This window comes from Lissotriton vulgaris, chromosome 3_1 (genome assembly GCF_964263255.1).
Source record: "Lissotriton vulgaris chromosome 3_1, aLisVul1.2, whole genome shotgun sequence".
Classification (NCBI taxonomy): domain Eukaryota; kingdom Metazoa; phylum Chordata; class Amphibia; order Caudata; family Salamandridae; genus Lissotriton; species Lissotriton vulgaris.
The window spans coordinates 1,997,264,706-1,997,281,166 of record NC_141689.1 but is presented as its reverse complement, the minus strand read 5'-3'; positions in this window follow the sequence as shown (position 1 = coordinate 1,997,281,166).

Here is a 16,461-nt window from a genome sequence, read left to right as displayed (position 1 = left end):
TATCCACGATGGCCCCCTCGGGTCTTAATGATCGCATTGAATTTTTATGTTATTTGTGATCTGTACACTGTGCTTATCACACGTTTTTCACTATGTCTTTCCACCTTTCTTGATGCACTGCTTGCTTCACTTTTGCACTTTTAAAGATGGCGCCCACACTTACTTGATTCCGGGTTTTGCAGTCCTATCTTTAGGTTTAGTGAGTTTACTTTATACTTCACCTTTGCTCTTCGCTCCGCTCACACTCACGGAACTCCGCGGAGTCCGCGCTTTATCATCCCGCATGTAAGTACCTCTTACCGGGGACCTGCCGCTTCTATCCCTCACGGGTAGTTTAACATTTAGATGTTTTATCCACTTGGTGTCTTCTTTCTACACGCGGTATTTATCACGTTTGACAGCGTTTTTCATCTCCTGCTCACAGCGTTTTTGGCTTACTGGGTTTACTATACCTGCATGACTTCTCGACTTGATATCTTTATTTTGTGGAACTTTGAAACACTTTATTGGCTATCAGTTTAATAGCGCCACTATTTCATTATTTCAGGATTTACACCAGTCACGTTGTGTCACGTTATATTATGCTGAGACTACGTTATTATTACTTTTTGGGTATTCTTAGATCAGATCTTTACAGTGGTTGTTTTTCTTTTTGTCTGTAGAGTTAACCCCTGATGACGGGCCATGCCCGAAATGCATTGGGTAGTGTGATGACATAACACGCCTGAATTCTTTACTCATTTGATATGGATTATAAATGGTGAAACATGAAATTTGAACTGGAATAAATACTGGAAATCTGATTAAGTTCGGATATGAACAGAATTTTGTGAATCTTTGTCTACATCATTAGACCGGCTGGTCTCATTGAACAGTTGTGCGCAGGGAGGTTCTCTTCCTAGGCGGGAGAGCCTTTCTACAGTTTGCATACCATACACTGCCTGGCATGACAGTGTCTTCTCCCCGCTGCACACTACAACCTATCACAACTCCCACTTTGGTTTATCTCAGCTGTGCGAGCTCCACCATCTTTTTTTTTTTTTTTTAATTGCTTTGCTTTACCCAGTGAGACATATAGTGGAATTATACTCTGCAAACCCATCAAACTTTCTCTCTGGATTGTTCCATCTTATTAGTACTGCTCTCGTTGCAGGCCACCGCTTTGCAGATTTTAAAATGGCTAATATCTCCATACATTTGGAAAGCGCATATAGACCCAGATGAACCAAGCAACCTCCGTCCCACTGGCAATATTCCTTATCAACATAAAGTAATTGAAACAAGGAGGACTTTATTTCTATTGATATTGGAAACGGATAGTCGCATTTAAGGGACAGGAGCCTAACTTCTGGTCTTACTAACCTGCTCCTTCAGACAAAAACAATATACGCCATGTAGTACTTAGCTATACCACCAAGCAATATCCAGCGCAATGGATAACATAATTCTAGTCTTATTGTTGACACAACAGAGTAGGAGTAGGAGTTACTGCCCCTAAGTCCATGGCCTTTTTCATCTCAGCAGCAAGGACAATATTTGCCAGGTTTCTTAGAGAGCCTCCACAATCCCTACTCTGTTCAATTTATGTATTCCTTTTTGACAAAATTATCTTTGCTTCTGGTATCAGCTTTTTTGTCTATACACAGAGGGCCCAATTCACAGAATGAACTTAAGACTAAATCCTAAACTTACTACTATTTGGTAATCACAGAATGCACTTACTACTTTCGGGATTCACAAAGTGAGCTTACTACTTTCGGGATTCACAGAATGAACTTACTACTTTGGGTATTCACAGAATAGATTTAAGACTACTAACTTTACAACCGCACTCGGGCCGTAAATTCCGGCCCGGAGGCGGAGTTTCCGGCTTGGGGGCGGAGCTTATGGCCCGGAACAATGGACAGACATACTTGGCCATAAGTCCATGCAACCCTCTTAGTGGAAGAGTGGGGGGAAAGTTAAGTGAGATTCAAACATGCATCACCACACATATGTATGCCTACAGAATGACAAGAGTGATATTTTCATTTTTTATATTTACCCATTTAGGATGATCAGAATAAAAATGAAAAAGGCTCTTGGAGAGGGGCAATCGAAGAGTGGATGGGGGAAGTGGGTGAGGGAGGAGAGTCTTCCCTACTCTGGTCTCCAGAGTGGTGGCCCACTAACCTAGGTCCGGCACCGATCCTGAAAACAGTGGTGAAAACGTAGGTGTATATTTAGACCAGAAACTCATGATGAAAGAGCATGCAACATCCACCGTGAGTTTCTGTTTCCACACACTAAGTCTTCTGAGGAAGGATTTTCCTTTCCTCCCTATGACTGTTCAGAAAACTCTACTTCAGGCACTCATAAAAAGTTGTCTTGACTACTACAATGCCCACTTGATCTCATCCAATGAATCTTCTCTTAACAGACTCCAGGTGGTCTAAAACATCGCGGCCCAACTAGTTTCTAACTCCCCTGCCAGGAAGGCTTCCTTGCCTCTACTCCTGAGACTCCAGTGGCTTCCTATCTGCAAGCGAATTCACTTTAAAATCTGCTGCATAGAACACAAGGCACTATATGGCAATGCCCCCAGCTACCTCCCCAGCAGACTCATACAATACCAGCCTTCCAGAACACTCTGATCTGGATCTAAATCGCTCCTTCCCAGTTCCCCATGTAAAGAAATCCCGCATCGGGGGGGGGGGAGCCTTTTATCATTTAGCTCCCTCTACACCTCTGCGAAAGTACCAACTAGCTGCAATTCCGCAGGTTTCTTAAAACCAAGCTCTTCTGAATCCCTCGGATGACTCTGTAGCACCTCTGTAGCACAGAGATGCCCCTTTGGGGGTGATTCGGGCACTTAACAAGACAAATAAATAAATAAATAAATAGCTGCACAAGAGAGAGACCAAAATGCATGGCGCAGGGGGAGAAACACGATAGAGAGAACAAAATGAAGAATAAAACAGGAGATTGTGAGGGTGGGAGGAGCATACAAGAGGGACCGTGAGCAGCACACAAGGGAGAGAGGAGTATAGGGAAGAGGGGAAGAAGCACATGAGGGAAAGAGCAACATGCAGCATGGAGCAATTTAGGCAAGCATATGAGAGCAAAATTCCTAGGCAATTAATTGGTTCAGACAATTCAACAACTAATTTCAGAAAAGGTCATAATCTAAAGAACTCAGTGTGAACCCAATTGAACTGTATTAAAACATGTATACATTTTATTTTACTTGCATTAAAAACTGTTAAAAAACCAGCTTCAATAATACATTGATAAAAGACAACATACTTATGATTGGACATGATTAACATCAAAACAATAACATTAACATACTGACATAACAATGTGATCTAAGATCAAATGAAAAAACATCAAATAATTGATATGCATATAATGACAAAGTGATGGCTTATGAGATAAATCTTCTCAACGCGCGTTTCGACACTTAAAGTGCTTTCATCAGGAGGGCCACGACGATCTTATCCTGAGGAATAAATAAAAGCCATATAAAAAACACACATTTTATCTAAAAACACACTGAGTTCAGTGATTAATCCATTATTTACCATGTGCTGCCTGAAAGCCCAATAGATAGAAGACAGACTGAATTTGTCTTGCCACCAAGTATACCAATTTGACAGCTATCAATAGAATTGTTCTGGGGACAGGGTTGTGAGAGAGGGAGAAAGGGGGAGGGAGAACAAGTTTTTCTTATAATTCTCAAATTGAGAAACCATGTATAGGTTGCTTTGGTAAAGAGTGCGTGAGTAGAAAGATAAGACAGATCGATTTATCCTATAGTATGTTCTAGATCGGCGGGACTCAAAGTACGGACCCCGTGCCACTTGCTGTCCGCCAGGTCACTCCATGCGGCCCCCATGAAAGACAGCAGGCATGAACTCAACACCATTTTCTCACCCGGAGCCACCCGCTCTCACCTGCCTCTCTGACGTCACTTGCTCACCCCTGCGTTTGAGAGCATTTTCTGTGCTGCACAGTGTGACCTCTTTAATGTCTCAATTGGTGCTGCTAAAACAGCTGTCTCTGTAACTAAATTTATGTTTTTCTGGCCCCCTGGTTAGGTTTAAGCCAAGCCCGGCATTTCCTTCCTCAGGCTCTCAATGCCCGCACGTGGTGTGAACAACATAAATAAAACGAAGATCCAGCAATGTCCTCATGTCGATCCTTGGGCTGCACCTAACTTTTTGTTTTATGGTACGGCTTTACAAGAGGTACCTACAGGCTCACTGTTGACAACAGTGGTGCTAGGAATAGTTTACAGGTGAAATTGTGGGGGGGGTGCAGCTTATACACAACGTTATGTGCCTCGGAAGCAGCTGTTCAGTTATATATAAATCCCAGCTTCCCCACATTTCTTACAGGCAATTCAACTTGCTTTGTGCATTACTCATAGTGTAATAATGTATAGTCATCCGACACTACCTGTCTGAGTCGTGGCACAGATGTAGCATCAGGTTTTTTATGCTGCAAAATTTAACAGCAAATAGTTATTTGTTTTGGAAACCATTAGGTAGAGTCAGAGCTGAGGGGACAGGGACATAGTTTGTACATAGAGATGAATGGGCAGAGGCAGAATGAGATGGTAGAGGTTAGGGGAAGGGGCCCAGAAAGGAAAAACAGAGGGACTGGCACACTCTTTATGAGTAAAGCATAAAGCAGAATGAAAAGTGCAGTGAGGAGGTATGGAAAGATTAGGGGTTAACAGAAGAGAGCGAGTGAGAAGGAGCAATCTGAAATGTGAGCGCAGAGTAAGGGTATTGCAGGTTATGAGGAGTCTGAGGGGGAAGGAGCAGAGTAAGGACAGGACGAGTGGGCTGCTCTACACAGAAGGACTATATTGAACGATATGTTTGGAAGGTGAGTGCTATGTCAGGGACATGGGCAAGGAAATAGTGAGGGGTATGACAATAATGGAAGCAGTGGAGTGAAGGTGTAGAGCAGAACTGCAGAAAGGACAACAGGACTGTCTTATCAATAGAGTGTATCTTCAGTAGAGTGGAGGTACACAGGCACAATGAGTGAGTAGGTGCTGAGTTACTCAGTAGGGCACAATGAGAGGGTAGGCCCAGAGTGGTGCATTAGCGTACCATGCGAGGTTAGGCGAAGGATGAGGTGTTAGGGCACAATTAGAGGGTAGATAGTTTGATAGCTTATGAGGAGAGAGAGAGAGAAATAATGCTGAAAAAAGTAGTCAAGTGTGGCACCAAAAAGGTGTGTCCACATAGGGGTAAAGTGTGATGGAGGGAGAGTTGGAGTAGCATTAAAAAGTCAAGGTGTGGAGAGAGAATTCAGCCCAAGAAAGAAATTTGGGCCAGAGTAGGTGCAAAAAAACAGGCTATGGGCATAGTGAAATAGAAGGGCCAGGAAATGAGTATAAGCAGAGTGAAGAGGGGTGTAATCATGAGGTTGGAGGGTCAGACAGAGGAAGCTTATGAGCTGAGCAAAGAGGTACTGGGAGCAGATTGCGATTATGGTAATAGAAAGTGGGGTAGGTACAGTGTGAGGTTCATTTATGAGATAAGGAAATAACTATGGGTAAAGGGAGAGGTATAATAAGTGGTGTACATGGAGGGTAAAATAATAGAAGTGTGAAGTTGTGACAGAGTTCCAGACTGTGGGACAGGTAAGGAAAAAAGTGAATTATTAATCCCAAAGTGGTGGGTATTGGTAGGATGAGGGGTTAAAGTAGAAGAATATGGCAAGCATGAAACAGTCATAAGGAAGGGTCCGGTAGGGTCAGAGTCAGAGTGCAGGGACAGAGTGAAAACCTAGGATCACAGCAGACCCTAAGAGGAGAGTAATTGAGTGTGGAGCTCTGGGAAGAATAGGGAAGAATAGTAGTAGATGTGCTGTCTGATACATGCATTATTATGAAATGATATGCAGCTACCTGAGATGATAGTCATTATGGAGATGACACTACAATACCTCTGCTGCATTGTTTGGCGAGTTCATTGACTAGGAGGAGGCAGTGTGAGACACAGCACCTCTCTTTCCCATTATGCCGGACATTGGGCCATTGTAAATGTGAATTACAGCATAGTACATGAATGCATGTATTGTGTGGGCCCAAGCATGCACATTACAGCATGGGACCATTTATGCATGCACTGTTCGGTCCATTAAGAATATGACGGTATACTGTCACTGATGCTTGTATTGCCTGTTGTTACATGCATGTGGTAAGTTTCATGAGCTGGGGTGTGCACAGTGGGCTGGACAGAGGACAGAAAACCTATCTCTATCAATGCACTTTGCATTTACACTTCTGAGTTTTGCTGGATGATCTTGGGGCTTGGTACTGTAGACTCCCAACAGGGCCATTAAAGGTTGTTTATAGCCACTTTAAGAGGCATAGGGGTATGAGTTGTATCTTGTGAGAGACAAATGAAGGGTGTGTCCAAGTATCTGCGCAACTGAGGGCCTAAGAGCAGGGAACTGGGTTTTTGTCAAAACAAGGCAAAGATAGAAACCTATGGTCAGAAACACACAGACTCCAATAAAAATAAAATATTGACAGCATTTATTCGGGTTACATACACACATATATCACATTTTGAAATACAGCGCTGTCTAGTCATGTTTTGAAAAGGGGGTGATTTTATTTTCTCCCTAGCAGCCGTTCCCCTTCTGACCCCGCCTCTCCCACCTACCCCGCCGCCATCACACATGCCCATCTGTACAGCCCTCAGCCACAAGCCAGCCTGTAATTTTGGCCCCTGAGAAAAAGTTTGTGAGTACCCATGTTCTATATGGTTGTCTCTGGTATGTACACTTACTTTATGAGGCTGCAACGAGGGTGTAGTCACACTGTGCTAATGATCCAAAATTATGGAATCTATATCTGTTTCTATGAAGTAAAATAATTACAGAAAAAATAACTAGTGTTATTCAAATTTTGATTTGTGCAAAATGAAATAAGTAAATTCTATTTTTGTTTTTTGCTATATATACCTTGGCGTTCTTTTGTGGGGACACAGGACATATGCATCTCACACTGTAGATTTCCCCTCGATTTCCTGATTAGATTGTCTATTTTAGGTGAAAACAAGAAAGTTTTAGTTATAAATGAAAAGAAAGGGGTGGGAATATACTCTATTTTAATTTAACCGGTAGCTAAGGTTTCCACTAACTTGCAATTTTATCAGATTTTATTTTATTTTAATTAGTTTTGCCCTGTATGTATTCATTGTGTATTTTCAACTTTTAAAAATGCCACAATGTCTTAATAGAAGCCTATGCAATTACGTTAGATAAAAAAGTACCTTCAAAGAGGTAAATTTGATTGCCAAAAATGTATCTTTTCGTCTCTGGGTATACAATAGGCTGAGAAGTGGCAAAAAGGCGATAGTAAGCCTCGTTATGAAAATCAGGAACCAGTGGGCAAAACCACATAATATAGCTCGTAGCTGTGTACGCGTACCTCAGAAAAGTAAAATTAAGGAAAAATAAGTAGCGTTACGCGTAAGCCTCTAGGGAGTGTTTTTAGCTAGCGTGCAGCATAATTACCTTGAGGTAGGCTGACTGGAGGAAATTATGTTTCTGGACGCCATTCCGAAATTTGGGAGCGACCGCATCTAGGATTTTAAACCGAACGGAGATGTCTTGTGATCGGGGTCAAAGAGTATAAGAAAAAAACAATTAAAAAATGAAACTGGAAAACAGACTATACGACCGCAGTAGTACTTTATTATTTTTTAACATTATTGGTGGAAATCAATGCATGTGTATTAAAATAGCACATGCCATTTGTAAAACAAAAATTGATATCAACAAATAGATTAGAAATTACTAAATAATATAGCGTTTTTCCATAGTAAATCATTATTTAAACCCTGTCTGTATGTATTGAGGGTAAATATCGAGAAGACTTTTCGTTTTTTCTGGATCTCATCACTTCTGTTGTCATCTGAGATTATTATTTTTTCCAAAATATGCCATTTGATGTCATTGTGTTTATTTTCTTGGAAATGTTTTACCATGGGAGCAGTAAGTTTTAGGGTTCAAATCGCTGAGCGGTGCTCTGTTAGACATGTTGCCACTGCTCTTGATGTGAACATACCCAAAATTGCACAGACATACAATCAAATAAATCACATTTTGTGTTTTGCAACTACTCATAGATATGGAGTTCATAGTGTGACCACTGTGAGTAAGAGTTTGTCCCTCTATGGCACTGTCGCATGCTTTTCATTTGGAGTGGGAACATTTAAATGTTCCTTTAACTGGCAAACTGCCATCAATTGATTTTTGTACAAAAGGTAGGCTACTGTTGAAACGTGAGTGTACTATTATGTCTTTGATGTTTCTATTTCACCTGTGGGCAAATAAGGGTTTCTTCAATTTAAGAGGTTGTTCGGGTCACTGTTCAAATAAGCCAATTGGCATTGATTATTTTTTAACTTGTTCGTTCATGGTAGAGTGTATGGTAATACATACCAGTTCGTCATGTTTACTAGGGCTGTTCGGTTCCAACAGGTGATCCCTGTCATAGAATCTGGCTCGTTTAAAGACCTCTCTCACGAGTCGATGGGGGTAACCTCTTGACATAAACTTAGCTTTCATTGTTCCTGCTTGGAGATCAAAATCCGCTAAGTTGGTGCAATTACGTCGCAGTAGCAAAACCTGCCCAAAAGGAATGCTTTGCTTCTGTGATCGAGGGTGATAGCTCTCAAAATGGAGCAGGGTATTTCTTGCAGTGGGTTTGGTATAAAGATCCACTTCCAAATGGCCTCTTTGTTGCCTGATCAAAATGTCAAAATATTCTACCTGATGTTTGCTAGTGTGTGCAGTAAATTTCAAGTTGGCATCTGTCAAATGGGAAACATTCTTTACATCGCAGTGATTATACCGCAATGCATTTAGAACGCAGCCATTAAAACACAAGTTGTGACATCAACTTGCGCTGGATGGCGGTATAACCTATGGAATTGTAAGATTCACTATTCCAACACCTTCCCTACTGTACGTAGACTGGTGTTGGGATAGTAAATCTTACTACTTCTAAGTCCAGCGCCCTCCAGCGCAAGTCGTTGCAATGACTTGCGTTGTAAAAACTGCAATGTTACGTACCGCGATCATTTTGATCGCGTTGTAATATAACATATTCCTGTCAAATTAAGCCATTTTAAACATTCCTGGAGGTTTTCTTCAATGTCAGTCCAAATGAAAAAAATGTTGTTGATATATCTCAACCAATATTGCACCGATTCAAAAAAAGGGGGCAATTTCATTCTCAATGAATTTCAATTTAAATAGTGACATATAAATATTAGCCACTGAATGTGCTACTGAAGCTCCCATGCTGACACCTCTGATTTGTTTAAACAGATTGTTGCCAAATTCGAAAGTATTTTCTGTAAAAACAATTTTAAGGCAATTGAGAACAAAGGATTTGGGGCATGGGATCTTGTGAGTAGCTATAAACCAAGATATTGTTCGTATTGCTTCTGTTTGGGGGATGTTGCTATATAGTGACTCTATGTCTAGAGTCACTAAGGTGTCTTGATTCGGATTTAAAGGTAAGTTTTCTATTTTTTTGATCATTTCCTTGTATCTTTAATATACGATGGAATCTTAGGCATGCGTGTACGCAGCCATTGATCCACATATCTCGATAAGGGCTCAGTCACTGATCCAATTGTGGATACAATTGGGCGATAAGGAGGATCTGAGATGTGTTTGTGTATTTTGGGGACTCTGTATACACATGGCATTTTTCTTTTGGAGCTATTGGGATATGCTCTTTTTTGTTTATCTCTCCCTTTTGTAAAGCTGTTGTAGATAGTTGTCTGATTTTTTAACTCAAATTCTTTGTCTATAAGATATCTAGGTTTCGGGATGAATTTGGTTGCTTGATCCAGGCGATTCAACACACCTGTTCAAAGATTGCTACTTCTGGGCTTACTTGGTCCAGAGAGGGGGTAAAAGTTGACTGGACTGATAGTGTAGTCTCAATAAAGGAATCTGAAATTGCATTTAGTTCATTGGAAGAAAAAAAATTCAACCTAATTTTAACGGAAGAATGATAGTATGTCTGTAGATAGTTCAAATGTATTAGTGTATGTATGGGGAACATATGATAATCCCTTAGATAGTAGGCTGAGAGAGGCGGGATCTAGGATTTCAGAAGATAAATTAAAGATAGGGATAGTATATTTTACCGCCAATATTGTCTGTTCCTTGTCCCTAACATTTGTTGGTTGTCTGCTTGGGCATATTGATTTAGTTGTTCATAATGCCCCCTCATTTGGGGTTGAAATGTAACTGGTTGTCGCCCTCTGCGAGTCCCTCACTGTGCTAAAAAAGGCTGGTATTTTGGGTTGTAAGGACAACTTGATCTTGGTTGTTCATAGAATTGAATGTTGCTTTCTTCTTCTTCTATGTCCGAGGTATCCAAGAAGGTTCTTACTTGTTGTAGTTTTGAATAATATTCATTGGATTGGTGATTTTGCTGGTAATAGTGTTCACTCAGATAGGGGTATGTCTTTTCCAAAGAATAATAGCTTCAATCTTTTTTAAGTTTTTCACTTTTTTCTCCATTTAGGGAAGCAGCACACGAGGGAGAGAACATGGAGTGTGTGTGTGAGTTGTGTACTTGGCAGGCGAGAAACACACACAGGAGATAGCTGGAGAACATAAGTACACTCAATGAGTTCTTAACCCAAAAGAAAAAAAGTAGTTCTCTAAAAGTGAGTAGCAGAAGAAAACAAGTCAGGCAATCAAAACGATGATAAAAAGGATATGTTCCAGGGAAGGGACAAACAGAAGAGGAGGAAGGAAAGTCATCAGATAAGAAGCAAGCAACTGGGAGTGGCATACCATTGGTATGCTATGGGCTATTGTGGACTGTAGGTACACAATAGGTCTTTCACATTGAGACAGTGTGCACTGTCTGTTAGGTAAGAAGTAAAAAAGAAAGGCTCAACACAACATTTTAGGCTCAGTGAAGGATTCAGGTGGATTCCGGCACACTAGACATTAAGTTGCAACAGAAAATCTACAATAATCAGGAAGGGACACTTTACACAAAGTATAGGCCCGCTCTTGATCAAATGGGGCTTCTGAAGACTGAGGGGAGTCCTATGATGAAGCATGACACCTGATAGTGTGTGAGGACATCCCGTCACATTTTGGTGAATGTCCAGTACTAGGCTGCATAATGTGCTGATTGAATATCTTTATAGTTTTTTCACTCACTCAGGTGGCTCTTTTGTGAGTACTAGGAGGGCAAGAGAAGTCATAATGGGCTTAATTATTATATGATGACAATTAAAAACATGGACCAATATAGCAATCAAAAGCAAGAGACATGAGGATGATCTCCCTGACAAAATGTAAAGAACAATAGAAGTAAACCGAACCAAAGGATTAACAGTCATATAAATGTGGGCAGAATTCACAACACCTCTCTGAGGGAAAGGGAAAATAAAAGGAGGCTGGTGAAGGGGAAAGGTCAGTCCACCACAATTCAGAGAGGATGAAGCTTTGCAGAACTGTTTAGCCTCACTTCTATCTCTTTTACCCATAATAAATTGTTCATTCATCTGCAGTAACCTTCTCGTAATCTTGAGATTCAAATTCATGCAACTGCTACTATACAATACACAATAATGCACTGTAGAATGAGCTCTCATGTTCTCAGTGGCTTCAGGAAAGTTACAGTCTTTTTGTGAAAACACCCAGCTTTATATGACACAATCAAATGTTAGGGCGTTCTTTCTCAATCAGTTCAGCATCAAGAATTTTTGACAACACTTTACACAGTTTGGCAGGGTTTGTTTTCTTTTTAGTTGCATTTTGCAGACATACAAAATGACCCCGAGGCCGCATCAAAGGCTTTTGTTTTTATATTCTTTAGCCACGCAGCACTGCATTGCGGATTCTGTGCAGCACAGCTAAAAACCATTGCCAAAGCCTATATGTAACTCAGGCAAGATCTTTTGGCTTTTCGAATGCTTGTTGTACTAGTGACGACATTAAATCTATTGAAAATATACTTGCACGGTATTGTTTAGGGAAAAGGGGAAATAAGTATCCAGGGGTTTCTTGTGCATGTGAGGCATGAGACAAAGGTCCTCTTTAGGGATGGATCATGAGAGCAGTTAAAAGGCCATTTCTACAAGATTTCCTGACCTTGTTTTCTATATCTGTAACCAAATGTCACATGCCCAAGCCATTTAATCAGCAAAAGTTTCTTTAAAAGTCACTTTTCATTCGATGGAACATGGCTCTGCTCAAGACAGTTGTGTTTCCTTAAAGCTAATTAAGCCGTGCGTTATGCTAATATTGAAGGGCACCTGGAAAATGTAAATCGATGATATGAAAATATTAAGATAGCCAATAGGAGAGGTGAACATTATGATACTAAGAAGTCAGGTCAGAACCCTACGGGCCCTCCAAGAAGTCGAGTCTGCAGCCTGCACCTGGGAACGCTGATAATGTGAGGAGTGGCCTGGCGCCATCTGACTCAACCAGTGACTTACCTGTTGAGAGCTGTCAGTCACTTGAGAGGAGCATTTGCTAGTTTGGACACTGAATAGGAGAGACAGAGGATGGTTGCAGTAGCGCCTGGTCCTTGAGCCCAAGACATGCTGAGATGCGGCAGTGTGGGACAAGTACTGAGGCGTCACACTAGTTGACTCTGGCGATAGATGAGGGAGGTCGGTGCGTAGTGCCGGGAGTTCTTGTTGGTGGCCCTGTGAGAGGCTGCCAGATTTGCACGTGACCCTATTGGACTGGCTTGCCTCAAATAATTTATGGCCACAAGTTCTGCGCACGCCTTCAATTAAGCAAGTTACGACAAACCCCCACATGCATCAAGCATTTTTGGAGTCGCAAACGGTGCGATTCCTTAAAATCGGCCGTTTGCGATTCCAAAAATGCTTTTTCAGATGCATCATTATTTTGTGATGGAAATCGCTAATTTTGCGACTTTCCAGAATGCGATTGCATTTAAGGAATCGCAAATCCTTAAATGCAATGCATCATTCTTTAAAAAATTGCGATTTTGAAGATTGCAAGTGCAAATTACCACGAGGTTGAACCTCGTGGTAAATTGCGAAAAATGTTTAAAATGTTCTAATTTACATTTTAAACAATGTCATGTTACAGACACACATGTCCTTAGGACATGTGTGTGTGAAACATCCATTTAAAAAAACATTTCAGGGGTGCAGGGGGGGTCCTTTGGACCCCCCCCCCCTGCACCCATGGAATGCATCAACATTGTGCGAATTCAAATTTGCGAATTCGCAATTTCCATTGATTCCTATGGGCCTTTTGGCCCATAGGAATCAATGGGAATAGCGAATTCGCAATTTTGAATTCGCATAATATTTGCGATTCGGTAAAAATTGCAATTTTTACCGAATCGGAAATATTATGCACTTTCTATGATGCATCCCATTTTGCAAATCCATATTTGCGATTCGGTAAAAATCGCAAATTTGGAAACGCAAAACGGGAGTTTGATGCATGTGGTTAAAAATGTGTAGGGTGCTCCGAAAATGACTTGACAGATGATACAAGGAAGTAGATCCCCTTGATATCTCTGAATGTGCGCAATCCTGGAAAGTGTGCAGTTATTGAATAATGAGGGGCTACGGCATGCACAGGAACTAATTATTATGGGACCCCTAGGATTCCTACTAATTACTGCTGCACTTCACCCACCCATACACCTATATCACCAATGCGTGGCCGGGCGCAATAAAACGACCGAAAGAGAGGCATTGGATTTGGAAGGAGTCCTGTTACCTCCATACCATGGGTGAGTGTGCACCACCAACATATCCAGTAAAGCAATCAAACAAATGTTCTGACTTTCAATCTTTGTTAGGGGCAGACTGCTTCGAAATGTTGATAGGGTAATCCACCTTCGCCATACACAAGTAATAATAAGAAATGGCTGACGTTGTTCCTAAAAAGCAAGTTTACACCAGACTACATATTTCAGAGGGAAATACAAAGACTGGGGCCAGTTTCTACGGCTAAACCTCTCTTCTTCGCTGAGGGTGGTGCATGGGCCGCCACTTCTGTGCGCACCAAAGATGACATTCAATCTCCGTGATTGCAGGGCTCTGCAAATACAGCCCTGATGTCTAAAGGCAGGCTTTCAAGACAGCTGCTTTTCACTGAAGCATTGGCAGGAAAAGGGAAACTGTTTTACAATTCTCAAGTGGGGAAATAGCTATAGAACCCCTGATGAGAGAGCTATTGCCTATTAATATATTCATTTGCACTGTGGAGAATAACGCCAATACAATTGTAGCAGAAAGAATTTATATATCTACAAATATCTCCATGTTCAATGTGAGACTCGGTACTGCTGACAAGAGAGTAGATGGCATTGAAGGTCACATAACAGTGCCTAGGGCTGAGGCAAGAAGTATAGAACCCTTGCAGAATATATATATATATATATATATATATATATATATATATATATATATATATATATATATATATAGACACAAAGTTTGTAGCTGTTCCCGAGCCTCTGATTCGGCGGGTTCACGGCTGGGGTAGCCACCCCAAAAATTTTCACACGTACAATCCGGCGCAATCCTTCCAAGATTGGACAAAAAGGAATCACACAGGAGCCGTGGCCTCTATTCAAGTGCAGGTTTGCAATAAACCTGCACTTGAATAGAGGCCACGGCTCCTGTGTGATTCCTTTTTGTCCAATCTTGGAAGGATTGCGCCGGATTGTACGTGTGAAAATATATATATATATATATATATATATATATATATATATATATATATATATATATATATATATATATATATATATATATATATATATATATATATATATATATATATATATATATTCACTGAAAAAACCATTGGTTATAGACCATATATAGTTAGGGATTAGCCTTTTCAAAACCTTATTTTACTCACACAAAACCATTGAAATTTCATATATAGTTAGTTCCACTAACTATATATCGCGCACCCGCAATCCACTGCTGATGATGTCACATATTACATCATTCATGACATGGTTAGTGACATCACTGATTACATCACTGATGACATCTCAAATGACATCACTGATGACATCACTGATGACAACATCCAGTGACTGTATGTTTCTGTAAAGTTAAAATATGTCTTACATATTGAAGAATGAGTGGATGTATAAGTGTCTGGATGAAGGATTTAGTAGGTGCATGACTGACTGTATGAGTGAGTGATTAAATGTGTCTCACTGAGTGCATGGGTTAGTGACTAAACTGTTTTAATTTGTGCATCATTATATCTGTTGTTCTACAAACTGCTGCATATGTTGATCAGTAGCTATATGAGTAACTGTATGGGTTATTCATTGGTTGTCCAAGTATTTGTATGGGAAACTGAGTGTGTGTGTATGGGTGGCTGGGAGGTGTGTGACTCTGTACATAGATGTGTGAGTAGTTGATTCACTATATGTATGGGTTCAAAAGTGTATGTGGAAACAGCTGTATGGGCGGTTGACTGTGCATGAGTGTATTAGTGAGTGAATGGATATCTCAGTGCTACATGTCAAAGTAAGTACATATGTAAAACACAGTACATGTGAGAGTTGACATATATAAATAACTGTGCATAAGAGCCAGTGAATGTGTGAGTGGCTGTATGGATCATTGTGAACATGTATCAGGGATTGTATAAGAGAATAAAGTAAATATGTGTTAGTATATGTTTGAATAAGTAAGGTGTGTATAACTGTATAGTTGAGAAAATGGAGGTGTGATTGATTTTTTGCATAACTGACTAGGTGTGTGAGTAACTCCATGGATGAGTGACAGTCTGTGACTGTCTGTTTACACTGATTGTATCTAAGGTTATATTAGAGTCTGAAGAGGTTCATGGTATTATCACATGAATGATATCATCAGTGATGTGATCAGTCATGTCAAATGAGATGTTATCAGTGATTTTATCAGTGATGTCATTTGAGATGTCATCAGTGATGTCATTTGAGATGTCATCAGTGATGTCATCAGTGATGTCACTAACCATGTCATGAATGATGTAATATGTGACATCATCAGCAGTGGATTGCGGGTGCGCGATATATAGTTAGTGGAACTAACTATATATGAAATTTCAATGGTTTTGTGTGAGTAAAATAAGGTTTTGAAAAGGCTAATCCCTAACTATATATGGTCTATAACCAATGGTTTTTCAGTGAATTTTCAAGGTTTTGTAAATGCAAATTCCTAACTATATATGGCCTATAACCTATGGTTTTTTCAGTGAATTTCATTGGTTTTTTAATAGCAAATATCAAAAGCTGTAAAATGTCAAGTACGTGATAGGTAAAAACTTTTTCGTGTTTATGCACGCTGATGTGCTTTGAACGCTGCCCCCCTCCCCTCTTTTCTCTTAGTAGTACTCTCTCTTTGCAGATAGTGAAGAGTAGTTAACGCAGGCCTTTACCCCCGTTGT